The sequence below is a fragment of the Cherax quadricarinatus genome, chromosome 3 (genome assembly GCF_038502225.1).
Source record: "Cherax quadricarinatus isolate ZL_2023a chromosome 3, ASM3850222v1, whole genome shotgun sequence".
NCBI classification, from domain to species: domain Eukaryota; kingdom Metazoa; phylum Arthropoda; class Malacostraca; order Decapoda; family Parastacidae; genus Cherax; species Cherax quadricarinatus.
Window position 1 is genome coordinate 33,148,185 of NC_091294.1, and position 11,263 is coordinate 33,159,447.

An 11,263-nucleotide genomic window follows, 5' to 3' on the forward strand; every position below is an offset into this window, starting at 1 on the left:
ACGCGAATTTACAAAATAACAGAATATGAGATTCATTATCATTATCATTATCATCATTATCATCATTCATCATCGATTATCCTCATTATCGCCATCACCATCATCTTTTCTTCTTTTTATATTCTTATTCTTTTCTTCTTCTTCTTCTTCTTCTTCTTCTTCTTCTTCTTCTTCTTCTTCTTCTTCTTGTTCTTCTTCTTCTTCTTATTCTTCTTCTTCTTCTTGTCTTTCTCTTTCTTATGTTTTTTCTTTTTATTTCTCTTCATCTAATTATTATCTCCTAATTATTATAATAATAATAATAATAATTATTATTATTATTATTATTGTTATTATCATCATTATTATTATTATTATTATTATTATTATTATTAGTAGTAGTAGTAGTAGTAGTAGTAGTAGTAGTAGTAGTAGTAGTAGTAGTAGTAGTAGTAGTAGTAGTAGTAGCAGTAGTAGTAGTAGCAGTATTAACAGTAGTAATGGCAGCAGTATTTCCGCCGTCGTCGTTATTATTATTATTGTTGTGTAGATTAGAAATTAAGAACAAGTTTTGAAACATCTCGATGCATAAACAAACGAAATGAAGTTACAACGTGTATTTAAGCCTGGCTTAAAAATCCAAAACGTACTTGAACATTTCACTTATGGTGAAGTATATATATATATATATATATATATATATATATATATATATATATATATATATATATATTATTTACTTAATATTAACACATCGGCCGTTTCCCACCAAGGTGGGGTGGCCCGAAAAAGAAAAACTTCCAATAGCATTCACTCCATCACTGTCTTTCCAGAGGCGTGCTTAAAAACTGCAACATTAACACCCCTCCTTCAGAGTGCAGGCACTGTACTTTCCATCTCCAGGACTCAAGTCCGGCCTGCCGGTTTACCTGAATCCCTTCATAAATGTTAAGCTACTCACACTCCAACAGCACGTCAAGTCAAAAAACCACTTGTCTCCATTCGATCCTTTCTAATACGCTCACGCATGTTTACTAAAAATCTAAGCCCCTCGCACACAAAACCTCCTTTACCCCCTCCCTCCAATCTTTCCTAGGCCGACCTCTACCCCGCCTTCCCTCTACTGCAGATTTATGCTCTCTCGAAGTTATTCTGTTTCGTTCCAGCCTCTCTACATGTCTGAACCACCTCAGCAACCCCTCCTCAGTAATCTGGATAATAGTTTTGGTAATCCTGCACCTCCTCCTATTTTCCAAATTCTCTGCATTATATTCACACCACACATTGCCCTCAGACACGACATCTCCACTGCCTCCAGCCTTCTCCTTGTTACAACATTCACCACCCATGCTTCACACCCATATAAGAGTGTTGGTATAACTATACTCTCATACATTCCCCTCTTTGTTTCCATGGACAAAGTTCTTTGTCTTTACTCACCCTTTTCCCCTCATCAATTCTATGATTCACCTCATCTTTCATAGACCCATCTGCTGGCACGTCCACTCCTAAATATCTGAATACATTCACCTCCTCCATACTCTCTCTCTCTCTCTCTCTCTCCAACCTGATATCCAATCTTTCGTTACCTAATTTTTTTGTTATCTTTATCACCTTACCCTTTCCTTTATTCACTTTTAATTTTCTTCTTTTACATACCCTTCCAAACTCATCCACCAACCTCTGCAACTCCTCTTCAGAATCTCCCAAAAGCACAGTGTCATCAGCAAAGAGCAACTGTGACAACTCACACTTTGTGTTAGATTCTTCTTCTTTTAACCCCACACCTCTTGTCAACACCCATGCATTCACTTCTCTTACAACCCCATCTATAAATATATTGAACAACCATGGTGACATCAAACATCCTTGTCTAAGGCCTACTTTTACTGGGAAATAATTTCCCTCTCTCCTACATACTCTAACCCGAGCCTCACTGTCCTCGTAAAAACTTTTCACTGCTTTCAGTAACCTACCTCCTATTCCATACATTTGCAACGTTTGCTACATTGCCCCTGTGTCCACCCTGTCATACGCCTTTTCCAAATCCATAAATGCCACAAAAACTTCTTTACCCTTATCTAAATACAGCTCACCTACATGTTTCACTGTAAGCATTTGGTCTTCACACACCCTACCCTTCCTGAAGCCTCCTTGTTCATCTGCTATCCTATTCTCAGTCTTGCTCTTAATTCTTTCAATAATAATTCTACCATACACTTTACCAGGTATACTCAACAGACTTATTCTCCTATAATTTTTGCACTCTCTTTTGCTCCTTTTGCTTTTATACAAAGGAACTCTGCATGCTCTCTGCCAATTCCTAGGTACCTTACACTCTTCCATATATTTATTAAATAAAAGCACCAACCACTCCAAAACTATATCCTCACCTGTTTTTAACAATTCTATATTTATCCTATCAATCACAGCTGCTTTACCCCCTTTCATTCTACCCACTGCTTCACGAACTTCCCCCACACTCACAACTGGCTCCTCCTCACACCTACAAGATATTATTCTTCCTTCTCCTATACACGACATCACACCTTCCCTATTTTCATCAACATTTAACAATTCCTCAAAATATTCCCTCCATCTTCCCGATGCTTCAAACTTTCCATTTAATGACTCTTCTCTCCTATTTTTAAGTATCAGATACATCATCATTCCACCAATTGCTCTTCTTCCCTCCCGCACCTACTTTCCTGTAACCACAAACTTCTGCTTAACACTAACACTTCATTCTTAAACCTACCCCATACATTGCCTGTACTCTCACTAGCCCATCTATCCTCCAATAGTTGTTTATATCTTACCCTAACACCCTCCTCCTTTAGCTTATAAACCTTCACCTCTCTCTTACCTGCTGATTCCATTTTCCTTGTATCCCATCTACCTTTTACTCTCACTGTAGCAACAACTAAAAAGTGATCTGATATATCTGTGACCCCTCTATAAACATGTACATCTTGAAGTCTACCCATCAATCTTTTTATCTACCAGTACGTAGTTCAACAAACTACTGTCATTACGCTCTACATCATATTTGTATACTTATTTATTCTCTTTTTCTTAAGAAATGTATTACCTATAACCAAACCCCTTTATATACAAAGTTCAATCACACACACACACACACACACACACACACACACACACACACACACACACACACACACACACACACGCACACGCACACGCACACACGCACACACACACACACACACACACACACACACACACACACACACACACACACACACACACATACACACACACACACACACACACACACACACACACACACACACCAGCCTTGATGCAAACCTTGGCACTTTCTCTAATTTCTTGACGTGCTTGACCAGGTGTGGGTTCCAAACTGGTGCTGAGTATTCCAGGCGCATACTGGAGTACACAGCACCAGTTTGGAGCCCACACCTGGTCAAGCACTTCAAGAAATTAGAGAAAGTGCGAAGGTTTGCAACAAGGCTGGTTCCGGAGGTAAGGGGAATATCCTACGAGGAAAGGTTATGGAAAATCGGTCTGACGACACTGAAGGACAGGAGAGTCAGGGAAGACATGATAACGACATATAAAATACTGCGTGGAATAGATAAGGTGGACAGAGGCAGGATGTTTCAGAGACGGGACACAGAAACAAGGGGTCACAATTGGAAGCTGAAGACTCAGATAAGCCAGAGGGATGTTAGGAAGTATTTCTTCAGCCACAGAGTTGTTAGGAAGTGGAATAGTCTGGCAAGCGATGTAGTGGAGACAGGAACCATGCATAGTTTTAAGACGAGGTATGATAAAGCTCATGGAGCAGTCAAAGGGAGGACCCAGTAGCGGTCAGTGAAGAGGCGGGGCCAGAAGCTGAGTCTCGACCCCTGCAACCACAATTAGGTGAGTACACACACACACACACGTACATATATATATATATATATATATATATATATATATATATATATATATATATATATATATATATATATATATATATATATTTATATATGTCGTGCCGAATAGGCAGAACTTGCGATCTTGGCTTAAATAGCAACGTTCATCTTGCCATATAGGACAAGTGAAAATTTGTGTATGCAATTATTTCGCCAAAATCATTCTGAACCTAACGAAAAAAATATATTTGATTGTGTTTGTTTAGTACTAAATTATTGTAAACGTATTTAAAATATATTTAGTTGGGTTAGGCTTAATATATATATATATATATATATATATATATATATATATATATATATATATATATATATATATATATATATATATATATATATATATTATGCGAGTATCGCAAACCAAGCGACAGAGGATACCAAATATCCACGGGGGGAGTAAAATGATAGGTCTATGCCTTTCGTGCTGCAATCAACACATCATCAGGAGCTTGCAAAATTGCAGAAAGGAGATGTATTGCACCATTACCACCACCAGTGTCTTCTCTGCTACTATCACCTAAGTCGTATTCCAAGTTATATTATAATTAACAATAAGATACCAGACGTTACAAACAAATATTCTAAATTTTTCTTTAACAGATCATATGTAAACTGTACCTATGAATCCAGATATACTTCTGTTAACTGTTTTGGGGCCTAATTCATAGGCCTTTGGTGTATCCATATGCATATGGTGGTGCTCAACGAAAGTACCGCTTCAGCGGGGAAGTCTAATCAACTCTCATCTACCCTTTTCCTTTCCTCTTTCTCTACCCCCCAGTTCTCTACTGTTTGCTTCTTCAAACTTGCTCTCCAGAAAGCTTACAAGTTCGGTCTTACACTGAAATTCTTTTAAACGATAAAGTGATCCCTAAATCCATGCTGCAGATAAATCCATGCTGCAGGACCGGCCAATCATCCTAGCCAACAAGGTGTTTGATGAACCACGGAACGAGTGAGATTTGAACCCATGGCGAGTGAGTCGTAACACTTCAGGAAAGTGCGTTAACCACTGGGCCAGCTGGCTTACGTACTTTCCTGAAGTTTTATGACTCACTATTCATTCAAACTCCACCTGTTCCGTGGTTTGTTTGCATTCGTGGTATTACGATTCTTCGAGTCAAGCTGATTGATGAAGGTAATTGATCCACTTCCTCTTCTAGGCCAAAATAATATGATGAATTAAACACATGTGCAACATCTGAGTATCTCAAATTTGTAGACGTTTTCCCACCAGTGGCTTTATCAATCTAAGCCCGTATTACACAATATGGGAAGTCGACCCCAAGCTTAAACTGTAGGCTTCAGAAGTGTCAACTTTTCCAAGACGGTCGTTCAGGAAAAATTAGATTAACGGTGAAAAATATATAAATTAAACACATACATCGAAGAACAGTCGAGGCAAAAATTAGGAGAATGAGCTGCACTTTATTAGTCTAATATATTGTACAAATTTCAAATAATTAGATAATAAAAAGTGTGGAAGAGGAAGCTGTACAAAAGGAATCATTCAACGCTAATGATGATACATGATAGCTGAGGAATACGAAAAATGAATATCTGCAACATTTAGAAGAAATACCGGAGATAAGAAACAGATGAGCATTGATAACAAGGCGAGATTTTGTACGATCATGTTACTGAAATGTTAGTTAGTTGTACATGTCTTTCAAATGAGTTATCATAGCTTGTGTAGTCTGCTATGAAGAGTGTGTCCTGAAGTTACTCAGGTGACTTATTATGGTTCATGTCGTCTAAGGCGATGTGCGTGACCTTATTTAAGTCACCCCTGTGAGGTAACCTCCTTCCGTAGCTTAGTTTGAAGCCAGATAACCTACTCCCTGTCCTGTTGCCATGACCTTTGAGCGAACCCTCTTATCTGCCATGACCTCTGGGAGCTCATTGACCCTCAAACCGTCTCATAACTCAGTCTGACCTATCACAGCGTCGATTTCTGCAATGTAACTTGAGCTTTGTGATCTTGTTTGAGCTGCCAACTGACCTGCCATTACGAGATTAACCTGACGCGACGGTATCAGCCGCCAGACAGACAGACAGCCTCCCCCATGACCGCCAGGGAGCTGTTACACAGTGCGATGGGCCACCTTAATGCCACATCGACGATCATTTGGTCACGATGGTGAAAGAGTGAAAGATTGAAATATTGACAGTGACACGAGATTATACCTTGGAGAATAAGAGGCAGTATCGTGGCTGGAACAATTTGCATCTGACACAATTTATAGATGAAACCTTAGACTATGATTTGATCTCTTCTCGACAATTATGAAGTTGTGACTGATAACGATCCGGGATGGATCGAAATATCGCTTAAACTTTCCTCTCCAATATCTGGGCTAATTGTGAATTATATATATTTGATATTGGAATAGAATGTGGATGAGTATTGAAAGGTGATGAGACGCAAGGACCAGAGAAATCAGCGACAATGGTGGGATAGAGATGGTTGGTGGTGTTGGAGCCAGAGATAACGGTGTCTGGCAGGGTTGGTGAAACAGCGAGGGGTGGAGGACCCAGCCAGACAGACGACGAGGTAGGGGCCGGGTGAATCTACCGTGTAACAGAACCCTGACTCACTTAAGTTTCGGCACAAGCTGGAGTGACTGCTTCTTAAGGAGCAGCAGGAGACCTTCCCCGAAGGCGGCGCCGACTTCTATAGCGCCGTCTGGAGCGAGGAGGCTGGGCTGAGTGAGGCTGACGCTGTTACAGACGGTGGTAAGGGCTGAAGGCGCCGGTGGAGAGATTTGCGGGAGTGCCGCATGGTGAGCGCTTATGGGAAAGATAGATAGCAGAAGACCTTGCTGCCAAAGTTTGCCAAGGACTAATTACCGTCTAGCCAGCCCTACTTCCATGCGGTCTATGAATGTATAAGCAAATTTTCAAACATGTGTTGCATCTCTTTCCTCAATGTTTCATGATGCCTCGCGCTAATGAACCTTTAAACCATACTCCAGCAAAGCTACCGTAGGCATTTGCGACAACGGGACATGATGACATCATGTTCCGCTGTTTATAAGCTGAGGCTGAGTGGGCTAAAGAGCATTCTTAAACTTCCTGGGATATAACGGGTAAATTACGTGTACAAGTACAACCATAAATAATAAATGACTGGCAGAGGAGTCAGTAACTGTACAATGGTGGTCCATGACTAGCGATTTTAATAGGTGGAAAATAATACTGAGGATCCCATACACCACATCAAGTGCCAAAGATTGGGTCGCAAAGCCTGGCTGTGTAATGGCAAATGTAGCACTTGGAATTACTGTGCTGGACGACACGAATCATGGGTACGTGAATGGGTCACTGAGGGTAAGGTGGACACTGTACCAAGATATTCTTTTTTAAGTGCAATTCCCGGCACAATGTAAGATTAAAATCACGTTCAGAGCGATCGATCTGGGGTAACTTTACTCCTCCCCCCATAAAAGAAAAAAAATCAGTCTCTTCTACTGACAAGGAGGGAGGAATTCACTCAGACTTAAGTGGCAGTCGTGAGTTTCAATTATCGGTGAGGAGATGATCAACTTCAAGGGGTCACAAGTATGTAATGTGTAGCCAGTGACTCAAATTATAGGAGAGATGATGAAAGAGCAGCAATTCATCTGCTGCAGAATTCACCGAAGACCCACTCTTACGACGAAGTTTCGGTCCGTCCTGGTCCAGTTATGACCTGGCAATGGTATAGAACCGGCCGTAACATTACCATAAGTTTCCTCGCCTAAGTTTGGTGAATTGCTCCGGCCACGGTATAGTGACTTTATTTCTTTAGTTGCAAAATTAGCTGGAGACATTCAAGCAGGATTTATAAGAGCCACAGCAGTAGTAACAGCCAAAACAGCAACAGTAGCAGCTGTACCAACAACGGTAGCAACAGCAGTAGCAACGGTAGCACCAATAGGAACAGCATTAGCAAAAGCAGCAGCAGTAGCAGTAGTATTAGCAACAACAGCGGTAAAGAGGCAACAACAGCAGAAGCAACAGAAGCAGAAGCAGTATTAACAACAGCAGCAACATCAGGAGCAGCAACAACAGCAGAAGCAGCATCAATAGAAGAAACAGCATTCAATGCAGCAGCCAAACCTTCGCAGGAGGAAGACGAATCGCAGCTTACCTATACCTGCAAATTACCTGTAGTCGCTTCTAGGGGGGTTCTCCGCCCCCCTCGGCCAAGGTCCCTGACGAGGCATCCTGGTTGCTTGCCTGCTCATTCAGGATGTTGGTACCCTCCGTAAAATACATACCAACCCAGCTGTCTGAGACAAAGCTCTCATCGCTGGGAACTATTCCTTCAGTTTTAAGGTACATGGGTAGGCATCAAGAGTCTTATTCTCTTGGTATAACCAAATGAAAACTTTTTCCCATGCTGGGAATCGAACCTGGGCCTCCTGGATGAAAGCCAGGTATCCTAGCCACTAGACCACATGGGACTAGCCAACAAAGATGGGGGAAATGAGATCTGAAGACAAAAATGTGAGAAGAATGAGGAAAAAGGGGCAAGTGAAAGACTCCTCAAACATTTTTTACACACCTTTATCACATGTAAATCACCGGGAAAAATAATAAGGATACCGCATAGGTTACTATAATGAAAAAGTGAAATACTGAGTTAACTTAAGAAAGTGAGAACTCCTTTAGCAAAAATACTACCAATGTGAAAATATAGCAAAGTCATGCACAAAATGGCTTAAAGCCTTTCAACTACATGTTATTAAGCCTGCTCATCTGCACATCACCAGTCACGGTTGCTTTAATCACAAATATAGGGCTTGAAATAACCTCTCAGCATACATAAACCGAGAGATACACATATCTGTGTAGATAAACCAGTGTACAGCGGGTATGTGAGAAGGCTGCCGCAGCCGCAGCACGACCAGGGAAGAGGAAAGCCATTAATAGACAGTAGTCATGAAATGTCATGGGTATCTCATCCAGATGGTGCTATAGAGGAAACAAAAATCCTCAGTTTTGAAAAGGGAAGAACTAATATCAAAAATAAAACTGGAATAAAATATGATAACGGATACACGTAAGTGATTTACAAACACAAACGAATAAACACTAGGATATAATTATTAGAAAACGTTGCGGTCCTGGGACCTTGATCACTACAAACAAGAGATCAAGGTCCCAGGATCGGAACGTTTTCAAATAAATGTCACTGACTTTGCTCACTTGCCCTTTTAAAAACGATATTGCTAAGAATAAAAATCACAATATCGTAGCAGAGCCAAAAAAATATTGTACCTATTTTGACGTAACTCGTAATATTAATGTAAATAAATTTACACACACACACACACACACACACACAGGCCTAGTGTCTAATCGACATGTGCCTAGGACAAAATGGTAACTAACACACACACACACACACACATGCACACACACACACACACACACACATACACTACCTTAATAAGGAATCGTTCAAGACACTGTACACTGTGTATGTTAGACCCATACTGGAGTATGCAGCACCAGTCTGGAACCCACACCTGGTCAAGCACGTCAAGAAGTTAGAGAAAGTACAAAGGTTTGCAACAAGGCTAGTCCCAGAGCTCAAGGGAATGTCGTACGAGGAAAGGTTAAGGGAAATCGGACTGACGACACTGGAGGACAGAAGGGTCAGGGGAGACATGATAACGACATACAAGATACTGCGGGGAATAGACAAGGTGGACAGAGATAGGATGTTCCAGAGAGGGGACACAGGGACAAGGGGTCACAACTGGAAGCTGAAGACTCAGACGAGTCACAGGGACGTTAGGAAGTATTTCTTCAGTCATAGAGTTGTCAGCAAGTGGAATAGCCTAGCAAGTGAAGTAGTGGAGGCAGGAACCATACATAGTTTTAAGAAGAGGTATGACAAAGCTCAGGAAGCAGAGAGAGAGAGGATCCAGTAGCGATCAGTGAAGAGGCGGGGCCAGGAGCTGAGTCTCGACCCCTGCAACCACAATTAGGTGAGTACAATTAGGTGAGTACACTCACACACACACACACACACACACACACACACACACACACACACACACACACACACACACACACACACACACACACACATTCACACACACACACACACTCACACACACTCACACTCACACACACACACACACACTCACACACACTCACACACACACACACACCACAGAACAGCAGGAGGCCAAGGCAAGAGTACGACGAGAGCAACAGAGCGATGGTTGACACACTGGCTAGAGTGGCCAGAAGAGCTCATGCATGCAGGGCAAAGCTCCTGATCATGGGTGACTTTAACCACAAGGAGATCGATTGGGAGAACTTGGACCCACATGGGGGCCAAGATACATGGAGGGCTAAGATGATGGAGGTGGTACTGGAAAACTTCATGTGCCAACACGTAAGGGACACTACAAGAGAGAGAGGAGAGGATGAACCAGCAAGGCTGGACTTAGTATTCACCTTGAGTAGTGCAGATATCGAGGACATCACATACGAAAGACCCCTTGGGGCCAGTGACCATGTGGTTTTAAGCTTTGAATACACAGTAGAGCTACAAGTGGAGGGAGAAGCAGGAAGGCCAGGACGAATGAAGCCAAACTACAAGAAAGGGGACTACACAGGAATGAGGAACTTCCTGAACGGGGTTCAGTGGGACAGAGAACTGGCAAGGAAGCCAGTTAATGAGATGATGGAATATGTAGCAACAAAATGCAAGGAGGCTGAGGAGAGGTTTGTACCCAAGGGTAACAGGAATAATGAAAAAGCCAGGATGAGCCCATGGTTTACCCAAAGGTGCAGAGAGGCAAAAACCAAGTGTGCTAGGGAATGGAAGAAATATAGAAGGCAAAGGACCCAGGAGAATAAGGAGAGCAGTCGTAGAGCCAGAAACGAATATGCACAGATAAGAAGGGAGGCCCAAAGACAATATGAAAACGACATAGCAGCAAAAACCAAATCTGACCCGAAACTGTTGTACAGCCACATCAGGAGGAAAACAACAGTCAAGGACCAGGTAATCAGGCTAAGGAAGGAAGGAGGAGAGACAACAAGAAATGACCGTGAAGTATGTGAGGAACTCAACAAGAGATTCAAAGAAGTGTTCACAGAGGAGACAGAAGGGGCTCCAGAAAGACGGAGAGGTGGGGCACACCACCATGTGCTGGACACAGTGCACACAACCGAGGAAGAAGTGAAGAGGCTTCTGAGTGAGCTAGATACCTCAAAGGCAATGGGGACAGATAACATCTCCCCATGGGTATTGAGAGAGGGAGCAGAGGCGCTATGTGTACCCCTAACAACAATATTCAATACATCTATCGAAA

General features: G+C 41.9%; 1 non-coding gene across 1 annotated transcript; it reads right to left on the reverse strand.

The window, feature by feature from the left end:
- Positions 1-8,317: 8,317 nt before the first annotated feature.
- Positions 8,318-8,389, reverse strand: TRNAE-UUC (transfer RNA glutamic acid (anticodon UUC)). Its single transcript has one exon. It is a non-coding gene; the product is annotated as a tRNA-Glu (tRNA).
- Positions 8,390-11,263: the final 2,874 nt, after the last annotated feature.